General features: G+C 39.1%; 1 protein-coding gene across 1 annotated transcript in view; it reads left to right on the top strand.

Moving 5' to 3' along the window:
• KCNQ5 (potassium voltage-gated channel subfamily Q member 5) overlaps positions 1-13,726 on the top strand; it is a 301,315-nt gene that overhangs the window by 193,582 nt on the left and 94,007 nt on the right. The gene's annotated exons all lie outside the window — the stretch shown is intronic.

Genomic DNA, 13,726 nt, shown 5'->3' with positions numbered 1-13,726 from the left:
GGCAATAGGCAACAGGTTGTAACAAGAAAGCAAAACTGAAAATACAGGAATAAATCAAAATTGTCATTTTACCTTCAGTCTTTATAAGTGTTTTCTGTCTAAAGACATTATCATTTAATTTTTTCCTGCTATTGCAGAATTGAATTTTTCAGAAGTTTTGACAATACTGTCATGGCCTCAGCAAGATGATTAGAAATGAAACTCAGGCATAAGTGCTTCAGTTGACAGCAACCGTGTGGGAGGGTTTGGAGTTTCTTCTTTTTGTCTACAAAGAAAAAATGACCAAATACTTTCAGTTCCCCTCTCCCCTTTCCTCTGAAGCAAAGAGCTGTGACAACAACTAGGGACAGGCTACTAGATGTGTGCAAGGCAGACATCTAAAATAGTACCAAGAAAGCTTTCTTAGATGCCTGCATTCTACTCCTTGTTACTTACTGGAGATCAAGTGGATCAATCTGGAGTCAGGAAGTAGTCTTCCTGCACACCAGGGAATCAGAAGGTATTTCGGCTTTTCGTTGCAGCTGGGCCATGGTCTGCCTGTTGCAACCGTGTGGTCCTTCCTATGGCGTGCTTGTAGCTGCAGGACCCTGCGGATGGGCTGTGCTCTTGCCCAATCCCAAAGGCATGGAGAAGTTCAGTCTCCTGAAGTGTGGTGATCGCCAGTACTGTTCAGCTTCTGAACAGTAAGTGACCTCATGGTCATTCCCAGTCATAAGCTCTAAGAAATATGTAAATATTCATTTTTTGAGTAATTCTCTCTGTTTACCTACATACTCACAAAAGCATTACAGCCACCACGGGATGCATGTGCATTACAGCATACTGGCTGAAGTGGCCTTTTCATCTTTCAAACAGATCCTGTAGGTATCTCATTACAAATCTCCATTCTTTGTCAAAAGCCAGAAAAGCTAATAAGGTAGGGGAGTGCAGCATGTGACCTGCTGGGCTGTGGCCACAGGGAGAAAAAACACATTGCGGAAAGACATCACACAGCCTGCTAAATATGTGATAAATACATTTCCAAATGAAAGTGCTGTAGTACTGGATATCTGAAGCTGTGCCTGGGCATATAATTACTGGCTTGAGCCTCAAAAGTGCTCCACAGGCAAACTAGGACTCCTGCGTATGTCTGCCCCTCAAAACAGCTACTCAGGGCTTCTGTATCTGAGAATACCAGCTAATAGCTGGAAAATCCTTCAGTGTTGGGTAAGAGATAATAATTTATATAATCAAGATACCATTAACATCCATCCTGGTTTTGTACTTCAGTGGCCCAGGTTTGGTGGGACTTCTTGCATTTTCAATAATATAAAATAAAAAACCTCTGAGAAAATAAAAGGAGTGTGAACACAGAAGTCAAGTTACATACAAAGTAAACCATGTCTATCATTATAGTAAAAACAGTGTTTTAGCTTTGTTCTTGCCTGGTTTGCAGGAAAAATAACAGGCAAAATGTAAGGAAAGAGAGTGCCAAAAATAGCAATCCAGATAAACATAGTATAGAGAACTGTGAGAGTATTCTAGGTTGAGAGGCCTTGATATCTGACCTCAGTGCTTCAACGTTAGGTTTACATGTCTTCAACCAAAAGGTACAACTAAGTGAGGTTACTGGGGTGAGGAGGCAATAGCTGTAAGAGATTAACAGCAGGAGGACGAGGATGCAGACCATTCTGTAATCCCAGCCCATCAAGACCACTCATGCTTAATCTCATAGACTGAGTGATGCAGTCTGGTGATCTAGAAAAAAAAAAAGAAATTTGGCGATTATGCTTTCAAGAGTAATGTGATGCTTGGTGTTTCTTATGTAAGAATTGCAATCTGGTATTAAGAAAAATACTCTAACCATGCGGGCAGTTGGGTATTGCACCAGGCTGCCCAGAGAGGGCCTGGAACATCCTTCCCTGCAGATATTCACCACTCAACTGGGCACAGCCCTGAGCAAGCTGATGTAATTGAACTTGCTTTCAGCAGGGGCTTGGACAAGATAACCGCTGGAGGTCCCTTCCAGCCAACATAAGACTGTGATTTTTATGAATTCCCTTTGTAAAAGAAACCAATGTAACTTTAGTTTTGTTAAAGATTAATACGATGACGTTAACAGACAGGTCCTTGGTTATTTGTTTGCCTGTGATTGTCTGAGCTCGGTGATGCTCTGGGCATAATGCAAAATTATTTATTTCAGACAGTTTTAGAGGAAGGTTTAACTAAAAGATCTTGCTAAGTTGAAAAGGGTTTCTGTTGCTTTGATATATTGGTTGATTGGGTTACTTTTTCATCTGTGTGCTCTCATATGACTGGATGGATACTGTTACATGATTTTTCAGTTAGATCAAGATGCTTAGTACTGCTCAGCATTTATTCTTTAAATCTACATAAATAAATGTTCATAACGGGTCACAAAATATATGAAAAGGAAAAGGTACAGCTAGCAGAACTTGTTTTTTACAGATAAATACGCACAATATTTTTTGGCTCATCCTGAATCCACTCTTTCACTTGTCAAGTTTCCTGAGCAATTAGGAGGTAGGCATACATGCACCTCTGCTGGAAGCAGAAAAACACCGCTCTTACTACCAGGAGGTGCAGTCAGCTGGTGTACCTCAGCCAAGACTGATTCCTGGCTCTGTGAGTGCTCTGTTTGGGTCCCATGCATAGCTTAAGTCACGCCTGGCCTAGGAAGGATCAGTTCTTAACTCTCACAAGCTTCTCATGTACACTTGAGTTAACATTTCAAAGACAGTTTAGCATTTATGTTCTCAGAGACTCAGAATTTGCAAAAGCCCTGCAGTGCCTAGCCTGATTTTTAATGTGGATATTTACTAATTGAAGGAGGCAAAAATACCTGCTCCACATTGTTAATATAGGGAAACAACACTACTGTGTCTCATGGTCGAGTTGTCCAGACTGAGCACACCGAAGGCTTTAATATGCTGTGGTGGGAGTCATAGTTACAACAGAGGGATGTTCGCATGGCACTTGCACAGCCAGGAATCATTCTTAGCTGAGCCACATCAGCTAACTGTATCTGCATGTTTTCCTCGTTCGAGCAGAAATGCATGTCTGCCTGTCTCCTAGTTGTGGAAAATTGCAATCCTGTTCACTAGGACATTCCATGCAATTACTGACAGCTAGTACTTTGTATGTTGAAGCTCCAGAAAACTGACTTTAACTGTGTGGTTAACAAAGGAATCTCCAGGGCTTCTTCTGCAACTTTGAAGCATACAGTCAGTGTCAGACAGTAAGTACTTACAAACATCTCTAATTAAACTGTGCACGTAGATCATAGAATCATAGAATGGTTTGGGTGGGAAGGGAACTTTGAAGACCATTTAGTTCAACCTCACCCTGCCATGGGCAGGGACACCTTTCACTAGATCAGGTTGCTCAAAGCCGCATCCAAACTGGCCTTGAACACTTGAGGAAGTGCTTACAGGATCAACATCTGTGGAATGAAACTGATCTGCTAAGGTAAAATTCTTATAAATTTGTCTCTGTGCCTGTAGTACATCTTAAAAATGCAAACTTGTTTCACACTAATTTCTGAGTAGGAAGATTTTGGCAAAGAGTGCAAGCCACTGTAAAATAAAATATTGGAAAGTAAATGTACCTTCATGTGTTGTTTCATACAGACAAGCAACAGCTTTAATGTGTTTAAGAAGCTCAGAGGGCAAGTTTTTCCCCATATGGAAAGTGTGATCACTTTGTGTATTTAACATTCTGCATAAGCATAATAGTTGTTCCAGAACCTTTGCAACTCAGCATTTAATAAAATAACTCGTTATCGAAACAGAAATATTATTGTTGCCAAAGCAATGTCGAAGCATACCGTTGGCACACAGAAGCCAGACATGTGAGCAGCAGCCGACTTCCTCACAAACATCCCAGGAGAGGCAGGTCCTGCTGTGGGCACGTGAGATGCTGCCCTTCCACGCCGCTGCACGCAGCCAGTGCCAGTGTGCTCAGCAGCGGTACATTCTAGGGCCTTCACAGCATCTTGTTTGATGCACAGAAGAAATTATGTAGCCCTCTTTCAAATTGCAGTGATTATGAGGTAAAAAAATCCTGAAAAATACAGGAAAAATGAGTCACATCATTGGGCTTTGAATGGAGAGGCTCAGACAGAATAAATCCTCATTTCAAAAAGTGTTACATCTTGCTTTAGGTCACTGCCAGAGCTGTTCTGCCCTCCAAGCAGTGTGTGATATAAAACCACAAGCTATTTGTTGTACCCACCTCAGCAAGGCCCAGTGCTTGACAAAGCGCGCATACTCTCAGACTTAAAGTATACAAGGAAATAGGTGAACTCCCCCCCAGATTTGAGACTATGCTTCTTTCATGCTGATGTCATACGGATGAGCATAGAACCCCATGGAGAGGGGAGATAAGTGTTGCTACAAGTACATTATACCCAGGAAATTCTCATCAGCATTTGAACCCCTCAAGATGGGATTCTTCTGCTTTTGCAATCTGACACACTTCTGCCATCAGGTCCTGGTCTGTTAGTACTGCTGCCTGACAACAAGAAAGGGCACTTCAGATTCCAGAAAGTGCAGAACTTATTTAGATTAAGGAAGACAAGACTAATGGTGTGGTATAAAACCGAACACCCTCAAGTAAAGTGCAGTGATTGATTTTTAGAAGTAAGTTTAATACTAACAATGCATTATGTTGGAAAAATACTCTGTGCTCTGTTTATATTGTAGTTTACTACTAGGAGAAAACTTTAGGAAATGAACAGGATTTTCTTTGCTCTGGTTATATTTATGAGTAAGCTCATAATTCCCGACACAAGCCATACTTCCACTGTGGTCAACCCTAAGGTTTCACTAAAGACCAAACCCCAGCTGTTAATTAATAGGAGTAAATTAAATTAGAGAAAGAAGACCTAGATCTTGGTACATAGAAGAAATTTTCAAAAAATATTTATTCTTGATGCCATTATGACATTATTCTGCCAAGTTTAATGAGCCCTGGAATTTGTGGTTTCTTTGATTTCTGCCTTAGCTGTGAGGGATGTGGCAGCTGTAAGGTAGCCTGGACTTTTAAATACTGTTGTCATGCTTACCATTTTTTGAAATTCTATCATGAATATATGGTTTTGTTCAGGACAGACTTACTCTTTCATCCTCATTCTCCTAAATGGAGTGTTTAAAAATATTATTCTGTATTTCAGTATATTAAAAAGTGACGAATTGTTCATGTCTTAATCAACCTGCTGAATGAAGGCATCATGAAGTGCGTAGATTGACTGGTATTTGTCATTTTTAATCATTTTGTACCATTCCTCCCACAGCCATCACAGGCTGATATAGTGGTGTGGTACAATACCCATCAGTTACACCCAGGAACTCTGATGTTTCCACTTAAAACACCTTTTTCTATTAAAAAAAAAAAAAAAAGTGTGGTTTATTGCTCATCCAGTATTCTGGTAACAGACTTAATAGTATTTAGTGAGAGGAGATAAACTGGAATCCCTATGCAAAGCCAAATATCCCATAGATTCTTCATCTATACAATGAAAGTGAACGTTACTGCTATAATAATTGTGTTATTTTCCAGTCTAGAAAGCTGTTCATGGAGGTTTTGCGGGTACTACTTTGCTCATGTCTGGAATAATAAAAAATTACAGAGGTAGACAAGGGTTATTACGAGTCCTTCTTTAGGGATATGATGAAGAGGAGTTTCTTTTAGTCTTGTACTACAGCAGTATATTTGCATGGCTGTATTTGAGTGGTCCTTTCCCCTGAAGAACTCCTTGAATTCTCTACGTTACCGGCCACATACCACTGAAAAAAAAATTAAAACCAGAGCAATATCCAGTATATAATATACTACTGGAGAAAAATAGGATAAATAAGAAGATGGATTTGTGTTCCAGAGCTCTGCAGTAGGATGGAATGTTTTAGGTGAAAATGCACAGTTGATCCTTGGGTGCTGCCCATAGTATCAACCTACCATGGTCATGTTGAGCTAATTGTCTTAATCACAGATCTTTCAAGTAGTTTAATCCCAGGTTTTTTATTAAAATACGCCAAGCAGTCTCCTGAATTTGAATGATTAAATTTTTAACAGACTTTGCCTCCATCCTTACCTTTAATTGAGATGTAAAACACTACTGAAATATCCTCATTGATCATACATTAGAGCTTATATTTGAAATGTGCTTATTTGATAGTGCTAGTGTATGAACTTCAGTACAATAATGGTTTTTCAACAGAATAACTCGACGTCCAGAAGTACCTGTCTATAGTAAAAGATGTATTAGCAAGTCCAGAGAAAAAAATCATCCAGATACATACTACCTACCTAGAAATTATCTAGGAAAGTGTTATTTTACCCAGGCCAAAAGGATGCTAGTGGCAGTCCTCACCATTTAATGGTGTAGACCATCAGGAGCCATCAGGAGTAACGGTGCCATTCCCTGCCACGGTGTGATATACTAGGGGTCTAGCTAAGTCACACTGAGTGCGATTGACTCCAGAGGCTAAGTTAGACAGGTTTTTTTCCCAACCCAGTATGGCTTCTACTTAGTTTTAGCTGCCAAAGCCGTGGCACTGTTGGCCACTGATGGACAATGAGATAATGAAGGTGAATGATGTCTGGGCCCATTACAACCAATCTTGCCTTAGCTTCAGCAGAGCCAGAGCTGCACTCCCAGCACTGAGCAAAGAGGAGACTGTTGCTTGTGGCATAAAAAATACCCAGCAGTCCTACAATTCTTCTGTTCTTCTGATTTTACTCTCTTACTTCAAAAAAACAAACATGTGGTAGTGACAGTATTTCTGTCTTAAAATCTGAAGACCTGAAAAGCTGATTTTGAAGTTGATTATGCTGGTGATTACCAGAACACATTTCTTTCTTACACATCTACACGTCTTATATTAAGGATTACTTTTTAGGTTAGAAAGAGGTCTGAGTACAGTGTGTTAGCAAACACTTTTACAGAAAAGGGCTGTATGACTATTTCCCTTTGTCCTAAACGGTGGGCAAGGTTGGAATAAAGAGACTGCAATGGAAAAATGGTTTTGCAAAAGAGATTGTGCAGTGGTTTTAATTTCTCCAGCTTCATATTGTAATTCTTTTAATTTTCTCCATTGCATTACAATAAAGTTTTTATCTTAATTTTGTTTATATTCTAAAATCCTATCTAAATGATGCAACCAATGGTCAGGGATAAGTACAACATATTTCTGCTCATATTTTAAATTCATTTTCTTGGGAAATATTGTGGTGAGGCAAAGGTTGCTAGGTGAACTACCAGGCTTATCACTGGGAATTAGGGCTATTTGATGCAAAAGAAAAAAAATACCTACAGAATTGTATAAATACAGATTTTGTTTACTAAAAAATTTTGGTCTACTCTTTGGGTGTGATAAAAACAGCGTTTTGTCATTTTCTACAGATTTGAGGCACCAGTAAGTACAAACAAGGATCCTGGGATGCGAATCAGTATCGCGCTTCCCAGTCTTTGAAATAGTTAAAACCTGGAAGAACACATGCTTTGTTCTTTCTTTTTTTGTGTCAAAAATGTCTTCTGTTCAAGCCAACAAAAATGTTTTAGAAAATATCTAGGTCACAAGTATCTCTGAGCATTAAAACCATCAGAATAAGCATTTATTGTTTTGTTCTGTTTTCTTTTAAGCTGATGTATTTGCTCAAGTAAGAATGATGCCTACTTTATAGATCCCTGAAGAAATTTACCTTGATGTTTTATTTTTTGTCTGGGATGCAATGGATTTTCAAGTGTGCATTTAATGACACTTGATTGTGTCATTAAATAATGATTGGTGTCCCTTTGGTATCTGAGCTGTTTCATTTGCTAGGTTTTGATTACATCTCCTGTTATAGCCTTTTCATTGCTTTGTCATTATAAGTCAAATACCACCCCTTAGCAGACACTGCTAAAAATACGACTCTTTAAGAGAGAAAAGGTCAATTTATGTTGACAACAGTTTTTTTAACACTGCAAACTTAAACTCTTTCATACTCAATGAACTGTTCTAATTTTTAGAATGAATAAACACCCTGTAGAGGAATGAAAAATAAATTCTTGTCTAAATAAAATGTATTCATCAGAGCCTGAAAAAAATCACCTTTCTAAACCAGGTGCTGCAAAAACAAGTTCAGTTCTTAAAAAATTTCAGACATGAAATTCAGTTCGAATATGTGTATTGCTGAAAAAGGTAACAATTAATGCAAAGAAGGAATATATGAAAGATGGTATTGCTGCAAATTTATTTTTAACCTCAATAATTGTTTTTTAGGTTTCCTATCTATTTTATTTTCACCCTTTAAGACAATGAGGTCTTTATACTCCACCTCTCCGCAGACAGGGCTGTTGTGTTGTTTCAGCGTAGTAGGCAGTGTGGTATCAAGCTATTAACGTGTTACACTCTTCCACTTGAGGAAAAGGTTGACATGCAAGTCATTTTAAAGAAAGCCTACAGGAGAAATTTGTGAGCTTTTTCTATGGGAGAAAGCTTATTCTCCATGCGGCTTTTGTCAAACATTTTTAACAAATTGTAATAACCTTTGTCATATCTCATTTTCTTGCATAAACAAGTCACATTGAAACTATAAATGATGGAAAATTTAATCCACATGGCTTGCACTATCAAAACTGTTAAGCTGTTTTCTTTTCCACCATGTCAGCAGTGCATTATCTGTTTTATAGAAATGTTGAAAAGATTAATTTTTAAGGGAGATACCACAGGACCTGCGTAAATGTCCTCCTCACGCCTGCACTAGCCAACGTTTTCACTTTCAGTTCTTGCCGAGGCTAGGAAAATGCTCTGCTCTTTGTTTCTCTGTATCCTATCCAAGAGGATTATTTCCACCCACCTCCAGGAACTGTCTGCTGGGAGACACCAAGAAGCGCACTGAGGCTGATGGGAAATGTCAGGTTTCTGCTGCATTCCTGTCTTGAGCATACATGTCTGCTCCAGGATGCAAAGTGGTACACCAGCTCTCAGTCCAACAACATGCATACTTTCTCCTCTACGTGAACTTAGTTCCTTGCAAATTGTGTGTACATGTAACAGTAACTCTTAGTCCAGGAAAAGCTGTTTTTTTCTATCCCCGTGAGCTCCAGGGCACACTGAAGCTGTGAAATTTCCCTTTCTCGGGCACCAAGAGGGGTGAGAATGCTGACAGCATCTGGCCGAGGCAGGGACCTCGTGTAGGGCAACACACTTAGCAAATGCCTGTCTTTGTCAGAACTGTTCACCAAAACTAATAGTCCCAATGAAAGTAAAACAGTGCCATGAATGACTGTCTCTTTCCTTCCTTTCTTTATACGGTTTTTATGGGTATTGTATCAACTTTTCTAAACTTGTAATGGATCTATTGGTGCTACACATCCAGCATAATCTTCAGCATATTTATTGATCTAATGCCTCACACAGATTTTATACATTCAAGAATTTAAAAGTCATTTAAAGTTGGTGCTTGGGTACTGAACTCAGCAAGGTCCTGATCACTGTTAAGAAAACAAGGGCACTGCTCCTGGCTGTGGGAAAGAATTACGTATGGAGGGGCTCTAATAGCTTCTTTGTAGACTCAGACCTCATGAATGCAAACAACTTTCTGTAAGCTTGCAAGCAGCTGCATTAGTTCTGACTTTGTACCAGTGGGAAAAGTAAGAGCTACTTTTTGGTCGTAATTAAGGTTAGCAAAAGCTTTCAAATATTTTCCACCTTCCATACCAAATCTAGGACAATGGCACTGCCAAAGGTTTGCAAACAGTTTTGGTTAAAATCCTGAATGTTCTTGCATTTATGGGGATTAAATTGGACCTCAAATAATACTAGAACATAACTCTGGTGGTCTAATTGCTTAATTATGTCACTTTAACAGTGATATGCTTTTATTATTTACAGAGGAGGTCATAAAACTGTTTGCGGATGTTTAACTTTTGATTATTTTAATTCTAGCAGTAAATAATGTAGCAAAATACCTTTTAAAGATCTTCCCTGAGTGCATTTTTTATGCTTACAATATTCCCTAAGTAATGTTTTAACAATTGCTTTAAGCTGAACAACCTCGTCCCTTAAATCATAAACTGTAGTAAAATTCTGTTGAAAATTAAATAAATGAAGAATTGGTAGTTCCTAATTAACCAGTAAGAAAAGTTTATGAGAGGCAGATTGAACAAATATCAAAGCTTCTGAGTTATATTATCTTTCATAAATTGGCGTTTCTCCAATTAGTGTATGCTTTTAGAAGCAGGGGAATAAGATGAAAGGATCTGCATCAAAACTGATTACTGCTGAAACAAAATGGAAGTTGCTGCTCTTCATAAAATACAAGACGATGGCAATGCTTGAATAATTTTATGGGAAGTGACTGCCTAAGGCATATGTTTTACTGTCTGATACTCAACGCATGAGGAAAGACCATCTGTTTTTTTCAGCCTGAAAAAATATGTGATCCAGATTGTACCACTAGAGGCCAAATATAATTGCTTTGCGTTTTGCTTTGTACTACTCTCTACCTACAGCAGCATCCTCTGATACAGCATGTATCATAGCACACCGTTCAAGTGCTGGCATTCGAAAATACTTTTTCCTCTATTGAGGGTTATAAAATGACTACCCAGGGCTTAATGCAATCCCCCACACTTCATCTGTCACTGGAGAAATAGTTCATGATAGGAAAGAACAACTTCTGATACACTTTTACCACTGCAGTGTTTGAACCTTGGGGATTTATCTTTGCTGGACAGATCCTTGTTTAATGTCCAGCCAGGTGGAAGGCGTTGCTGTGTCCCCCATGCCTTCAGCTCTTGCTGGGGAAAAAGAGAGGTGCTTTCATTCCATGGCCTGAGTAAACAGATTAGATTAAAAAAGGTAAAAAGTGAATCCTATCTATTAGTTTACTTTGAAAGAAAGCATGTCAGTGGTAAATAAATGACAGAAAATATTCTGGAACACTTAATCCTTTTACTTTTGTTGCTAGTGTATCTTTTACAGCACCTAAAAGTATGCTTTTAGTTCTGCAAAGCTAATGGGATGGGGTTTCTCCCCTCCCCCCAAAGTGCTTACAGTCTAATTTTAGACATAATATGCTGAATGGCAGTAAAAAACGTGTTCTGTGTTGGAGGGAGGAATGAGGGATAGAGGGGTAAGATTTGACAGTGTGGGTGGATAGATGCAAACATTTTTCTTTTGTTCTTTAATAATAATAATTAATTACAGTGCTCCATTCCTTGTAGAGTTTCTGGAAAAACTGAAAACAAAAGGTTATAGAGGTTTGGAAAAATATCTTTCCAAGACTATTCTTATGTATGGCTGTGAGGATTGTTTCTGCTTTTCATGGAACTTTGTCTACCAGGTGCTAATCTAAACTGCACCTGGCTTTCCTCAATATTTGCCTTTATTTTGATTAATACACAGCTTAACTGTACCGGTTCCCTCTTCTGACTTACTTATCCCATCTATCAGGAATTAACACTTTGCCCACAGTGATCTTCTAAATTACAGTCCGGAGGAGCTACAGCAAAACAAGGGGTGGGTGAGTGGAGGATGTTTTTGTGACGGCAGGACTGGGCTGGGACTTAAAAGCTTCAGGTTTATGCCACATATAAAGACTTTCCATGTAGCCTTAGGCAAGTCCCTTACCTTTTCTGTGCCGTGATCTCCAGCTGTGATATGGGAACAAGCTTTCTTTTTTTTCCTGCTGCATCTGTTTTCTATAATTATGCTATAAGAGATCTCTTCCAAGTGAAAACTTGTATTGTATGTCTGGACAAGACCCAGTGCAACTGGGCCTCCAATTTAGTTGTTATTACTGGAATACAATTAAACAAGAGCAATTTTTAATACCTAAACACAAAGGAAGCAAGAAAATATAATTTTAACGGATTCAGGACTAAAGAAATTCAGCAAAAGAAAATTACATCCTTTTCTGCAAATTCTCAGTCACTTCTTGGTTTTATTTTGCCCTCCTTGCAAGCCTTAACAAGGAGAAACCACATTTATGCCTGTGCCAGTAGGATGTAATTATAGGGGATTGTATCTGAAGACTGTAGCAGCTGAAACTACCAGTAATGTTCTGGGAGATTTTCCTTTTTGAAAAAAGTGTGGGGAAGGGGAGCAAAATTGCTCACAAGGTGGATTTTTGTCACTTGGATGAGTTTTTTGTGAAATCTTTAAACACATATATGCTGATCTTTGTCTTTCTTCAGTCTGGAAGATAGATTTGCCAATGGTATGTGCCAGAGACACCTTTAACCATCCTAGCTACAGTTTTATTTACAATTCTTGGTAGAGCTTATACGCAAGCTCCTACCAGATTTGATTTTCAGAGTAGAACTTCTCTCCAGCAGTGAAGTGATACACTATAAAATGTGCCTTCAATGTTTTATCACACTGCACATCAGGTTTTCGAATAGAAATTCTGAAGAAAGGGACTTATATTTTTGTCTAATGTACTGGATATATTACAGCATTACTATATTACAGCACTATGGAAAGTCTGTATGTTGTAAGAGAGAGACCAATTTTAGCTCCTGAAGCACAAGCGAGGCCAGATGCAATAATATATCAAAGTTTTTATCCAGTAGTTAGAATCATGGAATAGTTCAGGTTGGAAAAGGCCTCTTCAGATCATCTAGTCCAACCTCCTGCTCAAAGCAGAGTTCACTTCAAAGTCAGACCATTGCCTACTCCAGCCAAGTTCTAAAAGTCTCCAGGGACAGAGATTTCACAGCCTTGCTGGGCAACTTGTTCTAGTGCCGATCCACCTTCACAGTGACTTTTATTTTTCCTTCTAGCTAATCATAATTTTCCTTCCAGCAAATTATGTCCTCTCTGCTTTCTTTATAACCAGAATTATGTAGCTGAGGACAGCTATCAGGGGTCTCACCCTCCCTTTCTCCACGCTGGACAAACCTAGCTCTGCTCAGCCCCTCCTATATGCCATGAGCTGCAGCCCCTGACCACCTTGGTGGCCTTCCACTGGGCTCTTTTCAGTCTTTCCATCTGTCTCTCATGCTGGGCAGTCCCAAACTGGGCACAGCACTCCAGATGTGGTCTTTCAGATGCCAAACTGTGGGAAGTAATCACTTCCCTCAACCTGCTGGATATCTTCTTGCTAGTACAGCTCAGCATAGGGTTGGCTTTCATTACCACAAGAGCACACTGCTGAGGGGTGTTCAACTTGGCCACCAGAAACTCTCCTACACTCCCTCTCCAGCACTTTTCTTAAAAGCTGCTTCCTATGTCTTCAGAATTATTGTGTTGGTTAATGGAAACATCATACTGAAGAGCTTATGCACCCTCTACATAGATCAGTAATTTCTGTGCTTTTTCCCTTTGTCCCTGGAAGAGATCTGAGTCCCCTTTGTATCAGGAAGGAGTCATTTGTACTTTCTTACAGATATATATCTGCATTAATTACAGTACCTATTCACACTGAGTAAGAGCATCTGCTAGCAAGAGTCCCAGCAATTCAGACAAAAGCCAAAGGCCTGGCCTTCATTGGTTGACTCACTGCCCAGCATGACTGTCAAGTGTTTTAAGAAGGAAATTAGAAAAACATTGATAGAATCAATTATTACTACTTGAAAAATCCAGTGCAAGAATTTAAAATATAGGACATTCACCACCTTGCACTCATTCAGTGTGCTGCCTGGCTGGTGATAAGTCAGTTCATGGTATTGTGGGTGAAATGAACTTCTCCTCTGATCTGGCTCAGAGATGGTTTCAACAGTACAATGGTATTATCA

This window comes from Opisthocomus hoazin, chromosome 2, assembly GCF_030867145.1.
Source record: "Opisthocomus hoazin isolate bOpiHoa1 chromosome 2, bOpiHoa1.hap1, whole genome shotgun sequence".
Lineage (NCBI taxonomy): Eukaryota > Metazoa > Chordata > Aves > Opisthocomiformes > Opisthocomidae > Opisthocomus > Opisthocomus hoazin.
Note: the sequence above shows the minus strand (reverse complement) of the source record. Positions and strands in the feature narration are given on the sequence as shown.